This window comes from Rattus norvegicus, chromosome 8 (assembly GCF_036323735.1).
Source record: "Rattus norvegicus strain BN/NHsdMcwi chromosome 8, GRCr8, whole genome shotgun sequence".
In the NCBI taxonomy this organism is placed as follows: Eukaryota; Metazoa; Chordata; class Mammalia; order Rodentia; family Muridae; genus Rattus; species Rattus norvegicus.
The window spans coordinates 57,584,954-57,599,601 of record NC_086026.1 but is presented as its reverse complement, the minus strand read 5'-3'; the positions used below and the strand labels follow the sequence as shown (position 1 = coordinate 57,599,601).

The 14,648-nt window shown below is 44.4% G+C and overlaps 2 protein-coding genes across 6 annotated transcripts in view; one reads left to right on the top strand and one right to left on the bottom strand.

The window, feature by feature from the left end:
* The window catches only part of Nxpe4 (neurexophilin and PC-esterase domain family member 4), a 241,431-nt gene that overhangs the window by 41,028 nt on the left and 185,755 nt on the right, over positions 1 to 14,648 (bottom strand). The gene's annotated exons all lie outside the window — the stretch shown is intronic.
* Nxpe2 (neurexophilin and PC-esterase domain family, member 2) overlaps positions 3,563 to 14,648 on the top strand; it is a 37,790-nt gene continuing 26,704 nt past the window's right edge. Inside the window, exons 1-3 of one of the 3 annotated variants that reach the window (XR_010054376.1) lie at positions 3,577 to 5,383; positions 5,665 to 7,580; positions 9,753 to 11,214. The gene's annotated coding sequence lies outside the window, so the exon portion shown is untranslated. Of the gene's footprint in view, positions 5,384 to 5,664; positions 7,581 to 9,752; positions 11,215 to 14,648 lie in introns of those variants that run through there. The other 2 variants (XM_039082357.2, XR_010054377.1) reach the window with 2 other exon arrangements.

Below are 14,648 nucleotides of genomic sequence, written 5' to 3'. Positions count from 1 at the left end.
GGTATTATTTCTTAGAGCCAGTGGGTCATTGAGTGTAGCTGTTGATTCCAGAAAAAAAAGAGGACATAATCTTGAGTTGTTCATATCTTTCCTTGACTCAGGACAGGACATTCCATGTGCGTTTTGTCCTAGCATCGAGCAAGACAGGGATGGTCTGGATTGGCTGAGGCTCTTGAAGGGTCTGCTATATAGGCTCACAACACCTGGTGTTAGGACTCCCCACAGAGCTGTGGTAACTAGGACAACATGGTGTAGGTGGAAAGACAGGCATGACTCAGGAAGAGGAGCAGAGGTTCCAGCTACCCATGCACATGCGAACGTTCAACAGATTCCTGGTAATAGTAGACACATAGTTTAATGAAGAAGATTTGTCTTTTCAAGAAAATAGGCTGGCAATCTGGGCATCTGTAGGTAAAAAAGAACATTGACCCGTGTTTCCATATAGATGAATCAACTCAAAATGTATCGTAAACTTAAAATGCAAAACAAAAAAGCAATCTAGTAGCAAACCTAGAAGAAAGGTTTTGGGTTTTGGATGATGCAAAGATTTCCCTGATATGACACTATTAGTATAAAAAATTTGATAATTTAGACTTTGGCAGAGGTAAAAGCTTTGGGGTTGGGAATGTAACTCAGTTGGTAGAAGACTTTCCTAGTGTGAATGCAGTCCTCAGTTCAAGCCCCAGCACTGCATAAAGTGGTGATGGTGTATCCCAGTATGTGGAGGATGGAGACAAAAGTTCAAGGCCATCTTTGACTACACAGAAAACTTAAGGCCAGGCCGAGATAGTTGAGGTCCTGTTTCAAAAATGAGAAAGCCAACTATAATTTGCTTTTCAAAATTACTGCCATGAACACATGCTTTCTCCAAGACTTGAAGATGGGTAATACTACCAAGCACTCAACAGCGATGAAATGACCTGTGCTTAGAAAAAGGAGATATTTAAATATCTCACCAAAGTAGATTATACATATATGAATACATTAATACACATAATGAAAATATCAAGATGGCAGGAGGAACACGAACGGACAGAAAAAGATCTAAAGGGATGGGAGAGGGAATAAAAGTAGAAGAAAGAGAAGGAAGGAAAATCATCACAGTTTATCTCATGTGTGCAGCACACACACACAACAGAAGGAGAACGGTTTAGGTATGGGAGAAGGAGATCAGTGTTAAGAGGAGGAGGGGGACAAGGAAGAATAGTTGAAGGGTGAATGCGTGTGCATACATATGTAAAAGATAATAATGAACCTGATGTTTTGTACACAAAAATTAACTTCAAAAGATGTCCGGTATCCACTTACAAGAGAGGAGTCAGTGAGACTATACACCTATTAGAATATCAGCTCCCAGTCTGCATGCTGGTATAAACCTTTAATCCCAGCTCCCAGGAGGCAGAAGCAGGAGGAGTGTGTGGCCAGCCTTGGGTGCTTGTAGAGAGCCTGTCTCAGAGAAGCAAGAGTTGGGGAAGTGCTGTGGTGGAGTTCTTGTCAAAAAACAATGCAGGGTGCAGACAGGAAAACAGTTACAGAGACTTTGAGAGACGTTCCGAGTTTCTTGTAGCATAACTAGTGTTAAAACAGACTCCACTCAAGTCGTCAGAGTCAGAAGAATACAAATCTCGCTTCATCTAAAATCCTGTCCGTGCGTGAGTGCTCCGGCGGTTATATGCCTAATTGCCTCAAACAGAGACAATTCTGGACTACTCCAACTGGGTAAACAATTGGGACACACTCACAGGAAGAAATAACGAGTAGTAAAAGATATACATGAACTAAATAGTAAGGATCTCAATCACAGATGCCAAGAAAAAGAACATAAACCAAAATAGAAAATAGAAAAATCAGTGAGCCAGGATCTGGGAGTGGGGACAAGGGGTTGCCACAAACAAACAGATCTTTTAGGGGGCGGATTACTCAATAGTTTTGCTCTGGTGGTGGCTACATTCTTTTCAAGCATCATGAAACTATAATAAAATGTCAGAGTTTACGTCCTATAAGTTGCACTTCGGCAAGCTGACTTAAGTAAACTTGGCTGTGTCATATTCCACACATGTTCCCGGTGAGTCTATTCTGAAAACACCAAGGACAAGGACCCTGGAAGCACCTGATCCCAAAGTAACAGCCACACACCGGGTGTGCACACAGCTGAGGACAGCATCTCTCAGCTTCCACTTCTGTCTGCCACACAAAACTTAAACAAGGGTTTCATCATAGACCTACAGAACAGCTTCACTACTATCTCTCACGTCGTATGGTCATGACATCATCTTGGAAGATATAGAAAATGTCTGTTTGGGATAAAATTTAAATATTATCTTGCACATCTCTAAAATAGTCTCTCATTCAGTTTTATGGTGAACCGTTTGGACCAAGCATGGTTGTGCGGTTGTAATCTCAGCACTGAGGAGGAAGAGGCAGGAGGATCAGAGACCAGCTCCACCACAGAGTAAGTTTGATCAGCCTGAGTGTAATGGCTATTCCTGGGTGTCAACTTGACTATATCTGGAAAGAACTACAATCCAGAACTGGAGGGCTCACCTGTGATCCAGATCTTGAGACTGGAAGACATATGTTTCTGACCTGGATCTTGGCTTGGAGATCTTGAGGCATCGTGGCTAGGAAAAGCTTAGACCCAGGCAAGGTAGTACAGGGCTTTAATCTCCAGAGACTAAGGCAAGGAGATCTCCAAGTTCAAGGTCAGCTTTGGACAAAACAAGTCCCAGATCTCAGCATGGTGATAGACACCTTTAGTCTGGGTCACACCTTCTGCTGGAGATCTATGTCAGACATTAGAAGAACGAAGATTCACTCTTCTTCGCCTGCTTGCATTTACTTGCCAGCACATCTGTTGGAATCTACTTCTACAGAAGAGCAGCTGAAACAACTAGCCTCATGGGAATGAGCAACTACGAGATCCTTGGACTTCCCATTCACGGCTGACCACTGTTGGGAAGTTGGACTACAGATTGTAATTCATCACAGTAAATTCCTTTAATTCGTAGAGACATTCCGTAGGTTCGTGACTCCAGAGAACCCTGACTAATACACTGGGCTATCTGAGATTCCAGATCACAAAACAAAACAGGGTCAGAGAAATGGGTTAGTGGTAAAGGTTCTTGCTGCCAAGCCTGACAACCTGAGTTTGATCTCTGGCACCAACGTGGTGGAAGGAAAGAACTGACTCCCACAAGTTATCCCCTCACTTCCAAATGTACACACAATAAACACATACTGTTAAAAATTAAAAACCACAAAAAACAAACAAACAAAAAACAACAAAAATACAAAATGCCAGTTTCCCCTGACCATGTCTCTAACTTCCTATCCAAAATCAATTAACAATGATGTATACCCAGAAACTGTCCAAAGTTCAAATGTTTGTGTTTTCTTTTTTTTTTTTTTTTTTTCATCTTTATTAACTTGGGTATTTCTTATTTACATTTCGAGTGTTATTCCCTTTCCCGGTTTCCAGGCAAACATCCCCCTCCCCCCTCCCCTTCCTTATGGGTGTTCCCCTCCCAACCCTCCCCCCATTGCCGCCCTCCCCCCCATAGTCTAGTTCACTGGGGGTTCAGTCTTAGCAGGACCCAGGGCTTCCCCTTCCACTAGTGCTCTTACTAGGATATTCATTGCTACCTATGAGGTTGGAGTCCAGGGTCAGTCCATGTATAGTCTTTAGGTAGTGGCTTAGTCCCTGGAAGCTCTGGTTGGTTGGCAATGTTTGTGGTTTCTGTCCTTCCAGAAGACATAATTCATCAAAGCTGTGTTTGAGGCAGTACTTGATCTATTGGTGTTAAGGATGAAAAGTACGGGGCTGGAAGATGGCTCTGTGGTTAAGTGCACTGGTTGCTTCCCCAGAGGATTTGGGGAATTCCCAGCATCCACATGGTGGCTCACAGCTGCCTGTAATTCCAGTCCCAGGATATCTAATGTCCTCTCTGGACCTCCAACGGCACTGGGTACATATCGGCACACAGACACAAATTCAAGTAAAGCATCCACATATATAAGATAAACAAACAAACAAATGTTAAAAAAAATCTATTGAAAATCAAAAAAAAAAAAACTCAGAAAGTCTGAGGATCTGAAAGCACAAGAGGGACACACATTTCAGAATGCTTTCTGCAGCTTCTCTGAAGCCCACGTAGGTGACGTCAAGTATCAGGAGGACAGGACATGAAGAGCCAGCCAGGACAGAGTATGAGAGTCGGCGTAGGTGGGAGACAGGGTAGTAGCTTAGAAGAATTTATAATTGGAGTCACTTAAACACAGTGTGTAGGTGGCAAATGCCCAGAGATGAAGTCAAGGCCAGAGTCTAGGAACTCAGACTGAGAATTGGACCGTGGAGGATAGAAATTCCTTCCTGGAAACACAAGGTCCAAACTGGTCCAAACTACCAGTCATTGAACCCTTACCATGCCATTTGACCTTGGCTTATACTAAGACATTTGCGCACGTGACACACAGCACACCCACATTATGACTCTTATTTTATGAGCAAGGAGACTGAGCAAGTAGCAGGGTCAGGAGAGGAACTCACATCCTCATCCTAATGCCTTTACCTTAGAAACACTACCCTGCATCTTAAGAAGACCTTTTGAATCTTTGGCTCTTGAGCACATGTTCCAGACTTCTAAATTCTCCCTTCCTCTTCAGATAGCCATTCCATTCTTTCCACGGGGCCCTTCTCTCTCACTAGATCTTAACATATTTCTTCATTTTGCCTTAAATACACACACACACACACACACACACACACACACACACACACACACACACGTATGTGTGTGTGTTTACATGTCACAGCAGTGTATGTAGATGACAGTGAAGAGTTAAATTTCAAAAAGTTAGTCTCAAACAAAGTCCAGACATGCCTGAGAGAATTTGAGATAGGGCTCACCGGCCCGACTATCAGCTCCCAAGGACACTGGCCATCTGGAGCCACCCCCTCCCCTTCCTTCACTCCCTGAGGATGGGTCATCCCCCTGCTGCAGTGAGATGAGTTGCCCTGCCCACATTGCTGAGATGCTAGATTACACGTATGCTTTGTTGATGTAACTCCGTGCCAAAAGTAACTGTGCACCCTTTGTATTAGCCAATTATGTGTATCCACACGAAACCCTTGGTTTTCCCTATATAAGCTCCTGCCTAGAGAGGCTTGGGGCTTGACTCAATCTCCTGTGTGGGATACGAGTCAGCCCGAGATCTCGTAAATAAAACTGCCTCTTGCTGATTACATCAAGACCGGCTACTCGTGTTTCCTGGGGGTACCCCAACCCGTGACTGGAGCGAGAGTCTCCCCAAGTTTGGGGGTCTTTCATTGGGGGCTCATCCGAGATAGGAGCGTGACCCCCGGAGACCCGAATGCCTCTTGGAGGTACGTTGGTGTGAGTGTTGAAAGCGGCCGCTGTGTGTGTGTGTGTGTGTGTGTGTGTGTGTGTATGTGTGTATGTTGTGTATTACGTACTGTATATTGTGCCATGGTCTAGGTTTAATTTGAGTGTGCTTGGGTGGATGGGCTTCCCACCCTGTATTTGAGTGCACCCCGTTTTTGAGTGCACTCAGGGGGATGGGTTTCCCCGCCCTGGACAGACGTGTGTGAGTAGGTACTGGGTTCCTACTCCGAATAGCCATTTTCTTTTTGTTTTCTTTTTTTAGATAGCGGAAGTGGGGATGCCCCAGCTCTGGGAGATGTTCCAAGAGCCGAATATTGTCGGGAGAACCCGGCGACTAACAGTCGAAAAGATCTGACTGTGACTTGACTTCGGAGGTCGCGTTCGGCTGCCTATTTAAGTATAGGCATGGACAAGTGTGCTTAGATGTGTTAGTGTCTGTTGTCTGTATTCTGTTTCTGTGTTTGGTATCCCAGAAGCAGCTAAGGTTAAGCTGCAGTTTGGGCCAGGTACTGAAGGTACCAGGCATCTGTGGAAATTGGTTATAGGATGCTTTGTCTTGGTCTTGTTTGTTTGTCTGGTTTGTTTTCTGTGGTATTGTCCAGTGTCTTTTTGGCTTTTGTTTCGTTTTTGGACTTGGACTGACAACTGTGTTTGAAATCTTGGACTGACGACTGTGTTTGAAATCATGAAACTGTTTGCTTTGTTTGTCAAGGAGTTTTACTTGGTCCTCTTGGTGCTTAACTTAAAAGTTAAAAATAATTTGCTTGAGAGAAATTGTTTTCTGCCGGGGAGTTTTATCTTTCTCTCTTGAGCCTCCTCCCCAAGGAGAGCTGCCCCTCTCTTTACTCCCATTGTCCAGCCCAGCTGCTGTTAACCGTTGTGTATGAAGGACTCCAGGTTAGCGAGTGATCTGTCTGAAGCAGGCATTAACAAGAACCTGAAAGCTTTACCTTAGATCCTGAAGAAAAATTCTCCCTGTTGCTTAAACATTCACAGCTTCTAAGGAAGGGACAGCACAGAGTAGGAAAATGTAGGGGCTGAGGGTGGCAAGCATTCAGGCCTGCTGGCAAGCTACAGGCTACGCATGGGCAGCAGCACAGCTCTGGCCAAGTCAGCGTAAGAGGAGTTTCAAGGTAAGGAGGCCGGCTGGGGTTGACGCTTTGACAACAAAAAGATAGCGTAGAGTTAGTGGTTGTATTATGAGACTTTTAGCCCTGAAAAAAAAAATAATTCCAGTTGCTGCCTTCAGTGGCCAAACCTTCAACACTTGCTCACAAAAAGAGAGTGTTCATTAAGAGAAGGTCTTTAAGGGAGCCTGCCATATCTGCTGGCCCTATTCCAAGAGAGGAGTTGATCTCCAACATTAAGTAACCTTCCCTGTTAGTCATCATTGACATGGAGAGTGCCTTTGATCCTATCCCCACAGCAGCCAGTTCCTGCCCCTGTGGTCAAAATGCCTCAGGTTGGGGGGCAGAGAAACCCCTAAAATAGTTTCAAAGAATCTACAACAAACTGTGAAGAACTTTGTTTTGCCAGTCAAAATCTAGAATTCAGGCTTTGGCTGTGGCCAAGGTCAGGATTAATGTTTTCTTTTCCATGGGCCTTTAACCCAGTGAGACAGCTTGGTGAAGGACTACTACTACAGTCCTGATAGCCCCAGGTGAACTGGTTACAATTCTTTTGTCAGCCACCTGGCATCTAACACCCAGGTTCTAACCCTCTCTCCATCCTTTTGTTATTAGTTCTTACTAGAAGCCTAGTGTCCTTCAGAGGCTGGGTTTATTGAGAGACAGAGCCACTGAGCTGGCACTGAAGGGAGGTACTTCTTAAGTAAAATCTAAGTCCAGAGAGATAGTCGATAACAGATCAGCTGCCTCTCTGCTTGCCTTTCTGTTTCACAGGAACAAAGCTTGTGCTTATTTCTACAACGGCCTTTTTGTCCCAAGAAGGCCTCATGGTTTAGCTGTGTGACTAAATGCTATTTGTCCTCTTCAGTGGACCTCTATTCTCAAGATTCTCTTGTTTTTCTCACCATCCCATCTGAGATGCTTGTTAGTAACTGTTACCGGTCTTCTTTACCACTGAGGAAAGACGGAATCCTACTAGAGGCCAGAAAGAATGTTCCAGACATGGATGGAAGACCCTCACTCCTGACTGTTGACTTGAATACCCCTGAAGGTAGGGAGTGCTCCGGGTCTGCCACCAGGCTCCAAGGGTGGGTCTCCGAGGGGCTAGAAAACGCCCCACCAATTTGGCTAAAGTAAGAAAAAGATATAAAGAAAAAGTTACAGAAACTTGAAGAGTTAAGCCTAGTCACTGAGAGAGTTGTTCTAAGTTGCAGAGAAAATAAGGTTGATATATGGTTCAGGGTCGGTGCACAAAAGTGGACAGTAACTAATAACTGTAGAAGAAGATACAGACAGAGAGACTGAAAAAAAAAAAAGAGCAGAAAGCTAGAAAAGAAAAGAGACAAAAAAGAGGAAGCTAGAGAGCTAAAGAGATAAAAGACAAGAGAAAAACATACTGGCCACAGTAGTTAAGGAACCTAGGAAGACAGTACCTGGCAACAGAAGAAAATTCCTGGCTAAAGATCAGTGTGCCTAATGCAAAGAAAAAAAGGACACTGGGTCAGAGACTGTCACAGGAAGAACAAGAGGGGCCTCTCCAGCAGCCCCGAAGGCAAGCCTCTTGGTCCTAGAGTGCTGGCTATACGCAAAGATAGAAGGGAAGCCTGCCCAGTTGTTTTGTGGACACAGAGACCCAATACGCTGTGCTCCTATGCCCCCCCCCCAGTGGGCCAATATCCAAAGACCTTGAGTACAGGGGGCTACTGACAATGAACAATACTTATGGACTGCCCCTATCCCTTGCTCCTGAGAAATTTGCTCTCCAAAATGGCTTGCATGGGCTAAAATGGCTGGGTGAGGCCATATGTATGCATATCTACAGACTGTGTATGTGGAGCTTAAGACCTGTCTCAGTGCACCAGTACCTGATGCTGGGAGATGTGTGTGTGGCTTAGTGCCGTTCTGCCTGGAACACATCATTCCTGCCAGCTGGGCTCTGACAATTATCACCCAATCCAGGACTTAAACTGTGGTAGAGTGGCTGATGTTTTGCATTTAAATGAAATGTCCCAGAGGATGGGATCACTGATCAGCTGACATGGACTAGATTCTCCACCTGTTGGGGGCAATCTGGTCACCTTGCTGCCCAATCCTGACCTGGAGCCACCACAGCACAAGTGTCAAGCACTGGCAGAAGCCCATGGGTGGAGGAAAGACCTCTGCGACTGGCTGATTGACCCCTGCTGAAAGCCGAGGACCTTGTCCACAGATGGGAACAGTTCTCTTCATGAAGGTCAGAGATAAGTGGGTGCTGCCGTGGTGGACAATACAATGTCATCTGGGATGGCTGAACTTCTACCCCCCAGCACATCAGCGCTGCAGATGCCTTTACCATCTCTTGGATGCCCTGGTGAATCCAACAACTGTGAGTACTATTCATTGCTCAGGATATCAGAAGGAAGAGATTCAGTGGCATGGGACAGTAACAAAGCAGATAAAGTGGCTTGGAAAATGGCTATGCAGGAGCCTATCCTGGTTACAGGCTTACAAGAGACAGCCACTGGGAACTGGGATTGGACTAAGGGATTGCCTCACTTAAAATGTACAACAGAAGAAAAGGCCCAAATTGCTTAAACGGAAAAAAAAAAAAGACAATGGCACACTTGAGGGAAAACTATATTCCTCAGAAAAAGGTATGTCAATAAGTAAGTGCTCAACAAGAAAACAGGACAAAGAGACCTAGAGAGTTTAGTAAAAAGTCGAAGTAAACTTCACTGAGATAAAACCAGGAAAATATGATCACAAGTATCTCCTAGTGCTTGTAGATACCTTTTCAGGAATAGACAAAAACTTTCCTCACCAAACAAGAGACGGCCTCTACAATCATCAAGAAGATACTGGAAGAAATCTTTCCCCCGATTTGGAATGCCCAAGGTAATCTGGTCAGACAATGGCCCTACTTTCGTTGCCAAGGTAAGCCAGGGTGTGGCCAAGTATTTAGAGGTTGATTGGAAATTACATTCTATTTACAGACCTCAAAGTTCAGGACAGGTAGAGTAAATAAATAAAACTCTAAAAGAGACCCTGACCAAATTAAATTGACCATGGAGACTGGCGTAGACTGGATGGCCCTCTTTCCCTCTTGCTCTCTTCAGAGCAAGAAATACCCCTTCCAGATTCAGCTTACCCCCTTTGAGATCTTATATGGGGCCTCAGATCCTCTGACTGTATTAGATGATGTTACTGAACCAACATGTCATAGTAATAATGATTTATGTGTCAGGCTAAAAGACCTACAGGTGATACAGAAAGAAATCTGCTCACAGCTGGCAGCAGCCTATGCCCCGGGGACCCCCGAGACATCTCATCCATTCCAGGTCGGAGACTGTAGCTACATACAATGACACAGAGCCCAGACACTCGAGCCTCGCTGGAAAGGACCGTACCTGGTGCTGCTGACCACCCTGACAGCTGTCAATTCTCAGCCCTCACCAGCCGCATACTAGCTATTGGGGCTGAGAGCTGGGACCTAGAGGGACACTCAGATCTTCAAAAAGCTCCCTAGACTTACACATCAGATAAGTGACTGGGAGGTTGTTATAATGCTCACTTGAGGAGTGTGCTTTAGAAACAAGAATTTCATGTTTGCCCTGGGTTCCATCGAGAAAAATATAGAGATAGGTTTGATTTCTATTACAAATGATGTAACATTACATATGTTAATACTCCTGACACTTCTTGGGACTGTGCCTCAGGGACCATAAGTTTAAAAGTTCTAAGATAGTCATGACCTTGGTGTATAGGTTTAGATAGTGTTCAGATTGGAATCCTAAAGACTTTTTAGCTGGTCCCTTGATTATCCTCCAAGAATACCTAACCTCCCTCTCAGAGGTAGTCCTTCAAAATAGGAGAAGATTAGACCTGATATTCCTTAAAGAAAGAAGGCTATGTGCTGCTTTGAGGGAAGAATGTTGTTTTTACCTCCGATCACTCCGGGACCATTAAAGATTCTATGGCTAAACTTAGAGAGAGGTTGGACAAGAGATGACGAGAATGAGAAACCACTGATAACTGGTTTCAAAGCTGGTTCGATAGGTCCCCATGGCTTACCACCCTGCTGTCAGCCTTAGCTGGTCCCTTGATTATCCTCTTCCTTTTGCTCACTTTTGGACTCTACATCATTAATCGCCTTTTAGCTTTTGTCAGGGAGCGGATTAGCGCTGTACACGTCCTCATGTTAAGACAACAGTACCAAGCTGTTATGCCAGATGAAGCTGAGCTCTCCATGTAGTTCTAAGATTAGAACTACTCACAACAAGTAGAGGGAATGAAGAGTTAAATTTCAAAAAGTTAGTCTCAAACAAAGTCCAGACATGCCTGAGAGAATTTGAGATAGGGCTCACCGGCCCGACTATCAGCTCCCAAGGACACTGGCCATCTGGAGCCACCCCCTCCCCTTCCTTCACTCCCTGAGGATGGGTCATCCCCCTGCTGCAGTGAGATGAGTTGCCCTCCCCACATTGCTGAGATGCTAGATTACACGTATGCTTTGTTGATGTAACTCCATGCCAAAAGTAACTGTGCACCCTTTGTATTAGCCAATTATGTGTATCCACACGAAACCCCTGGTTTTCCCTATATAAGCTCCTGCCTAGAGAGGCTTGGGGCTTGACTCAATCTCCTGTGTGGGATACGAGTCAGCCCGAGATCTCGTAAATAAAACTGCCTCTTGCTGATTACATCAAGACCGGCTACTCGTGTTTCCTGGGGGTACCCCAACCCGTGACTGGAGCGAGAGTCTCCCCAAGTTTGGGGGTCTTTCAACTGGAAGGAAATTCTCTCTTTCAACATGTGGATCCCAGGGCCAAAATAATCAGGTCTTAAGTCTTGGTAGAGAGCACCTTTGTCCTCTGAGCCACCTTGCCAGTTCCACTTTGCTTTCTGAAGCCTAAATACTGTTCTCCTTTGCAGCAGGTTCATCCCTTCACACGATGTCATTTTTCTGGACATGGTAGCACCCTCTTTGGTTCAACGGTTTTTTGCTAAATTGAGCTGTGCTTTTTTTTCCCCTCTTTCAACAGTGAAAGTTCTCATTGCTCTTATATTTGAAGTAGGATTTTTTTTTCTTATCAAGGTAATTCATTTAATCATTACCCAAGGCTGACTCGTTTTAAAGTGCTATCATCTGTGAAGTTTAAAGCAAAAGCCCCCACCACCACAACCCCCATAGACTTAGAACCTTCCAACTGAAGTCCACAAGACTGCACATCTTTTTAAAAAACATTTATGCGACTGTGTCGATCGACTTCACATCTTTGTGACTGAATACCTGAGGACGAAAATCAACTTCTAAAAAATGCTTGTTTTGGCCCATGGTTTCAGTCCATGCTTGTCTGACTCTGTTACTTTGTACTATGGTGAGGAGGGAAGAAGATCACAGTTGGGCACCACAACAGCGCTGTGGGTGGAGAGCGGGAGAGGGGGGAAGAGACAGAGAGAGAGGAAGGGGGGGAGGGGGGAGAGACAGAGAGGGAGAAGGGGGGAGGGGGGAGGGAGGAGAGGGGATAAGCAGGAGTGAGTATCTTTAGTGACAAGCTATATCGTTCCAGGCAAGTCCCCTGTGACCTACTTCTCTTCCAACTAGGCTCCTTTTCCCAATAATGCCACCAAATAGTGAGTTAATTCATAGTTCAACCCAATGATAAGAGTCCTTATGACCCAATTATTTTCTGAAAGACTGTCAGTCATCAGCCAAGATTGTAATCCATTAAGAAAGCATAACAAGCAAAAGCCCGTTTCAGTGATCGTGCTATACCAAGGGTCTTAAACCACACCATCACTTTGACCTTTGGTTCTGTGATATGAAAACTCAGCCACGGTGTGAACAGTTAACATCTCGAGCGAGCGGTCTTAAAGGCTGACATTGCTGGTTATGTGCATCTAAGAAATCCATACACACTTAGAAGAGCATCAATTCGTCTTGAAATACTCTTACGGTGTTTATGTGTTCTTGTATTTAAGCCTTTGATGGAATTAAATTCTAATTCAAACCATAACTGGCAAGAGCACCAAGGTGAAAACAAATGCTACTTTTGACTCACACTGTGCCTGTATGTGAAGTACATGTACACAAGACGCACCCCTACCCACCCCTACGCAGATCATCCTCATACACACAGTACTTAGACAGAGTGCTAGTGAACAGCTGAGCCCGGTGTTTCCTCTTTACTCTTTCATTTATTCAATAAAACTTTATTGAGCATTTATTATGTGCCCACTCTACATGTGTACTGATGACCATATGGTTCAGTGAGGTATTTAAATATCAAAGACCATATTCATGATGCTAGATCATAACTGACAGAAAGTTCTGGGACTGGTGTTTTGGGGGTTTATTTGTTTGGTTTTTTGTTTTTTGTTTTTTTAAGAACCTAAAAAAGTCTTTATGAACTGTTCTAATATATCCTTAGTTTACAAGTTTAAAAAACAATCAAGAATAACATAGTACATATAAAACCAAGTTTTATAATATAGTCACATTTAATAACTGGCCACGCTTCTCCTAAAGCAGTGATTTGAGGCTTAGTTCTGATATAGAATACTTCCAAATAGCAGTTCAGTTAAAAGCCATTCTTAACTAAAATATGCTACAAAGAGCTGTTCATAAATTCTTCGAACTTCTCTAGGGTTGAATTTCTTTTCTTTTGAGTAGGGCTTCTAACCAGGGTAGTTGGATGGTGCTGATGTGTATGGGTCAACCCTAAAGAGAACTGCAGTTCCCCCTTACCCCCGGCTTTGTCATTGATTACTTGCATTGGAAGAAGTGTGTTGTGCCACTGTGAAGATGTTCATGCAGCCTGTGCAGAGACAGCCTGTGTAAACGTCTGTATCATCAAGAGGGACTGACACCTCTTACTAACATACAGCCAGGAACCATGATTTGTGAAGGCCATAGGAGAGTGCCATCTTGAAAGCAGGTCCCCTGCACTAGCCAAGGGCTGAGGGGAGGGGCTGTCTGCAGTCACCACTTTGGCAGGAACTTCATGAAAGATACTGAGGCATAGGTAGGCATTCAGCTAAGCCAATTCTCAACCACACACACTGCGAGACAATGTTCTAAACTGCTGAATCACATGAGCTTAGATACACCAAGGGTATATAAAAGATACAGGTCTTGCTTTAGAGATACATATACATGAATAGATGGGTGCAAAACCTGTGGAGATGTGATGAAAATAAGACAGGTTCTCTGGGCAAGCAATGAAAGAGCCCCAGATCTACCCAGACACAGGGGGATTCGGGACAATTTCTTTCTTCCTTTGTTGGTTTGTGTTTGTGTTTTATTTTATTTTGGTTTGGATTTTTGGTTGTGGTTTGTGGTTTTTGAGATATGGTTTCTCTGTGTAACAGCACTGGCTGTTCTGAGACTCGCTCTGTAGACCAGGCTGGCCTGGAACTCACAAAGATCCACCCGCACTATCCCTCCTGCGTACTGAGATTAAAGGTGGGCACCACTACTCCCTGGCTCTGGAAATTTTCTTAGAAATGACCAATGAGGACTGGGGAGATAGTCTGAAGGGTAAAGCATTTGCCACACAGCATAAGGACTGAAAATTGATCCCCAGAACCCATGTAGTGCTGGTAGGTATGACCATAGTCTATAATCCTAGCACTCCAGGGACAGGCTGGGTAGCTAGACTAGACAAATTGGTAAGCTCCTATTTATGCTGAGAGATTCTGCCTCAATAAATAAAGTGGGGAACAACTGAGAAGCACACCCAAGGTCAACCTCAGGCCTTCACATGCATGTGTACAGATGCACGCACACATAAGATACACATACTCATATGCACATATGCATCCAAACATACACACTCTTGCACATTACCTACCTATGCAACCCTCTTCCTCAAAGAAATGAGAATGTGTGTGTGTGGGGGGGGGAGGTGGTCTGCCTCAGTGATAAAATTCTTTTCTCAGCACGTGCAAGGCTGTGAGCTCGACCCACAGAACTTCACATATAAAGAAATAAGTAAATAAAGTCTGAGTAAATCTAACCAGGTAGATAGCATGCCTGGTCTTAAGCTGCTGCCCTTTCACTCCGAGCTGCCATCTGCTTTTGTGATTCTGGAGCAGGGACTCTGTGGACTTCATCTGGTTTTGTTTGTTTGTTTGTTTG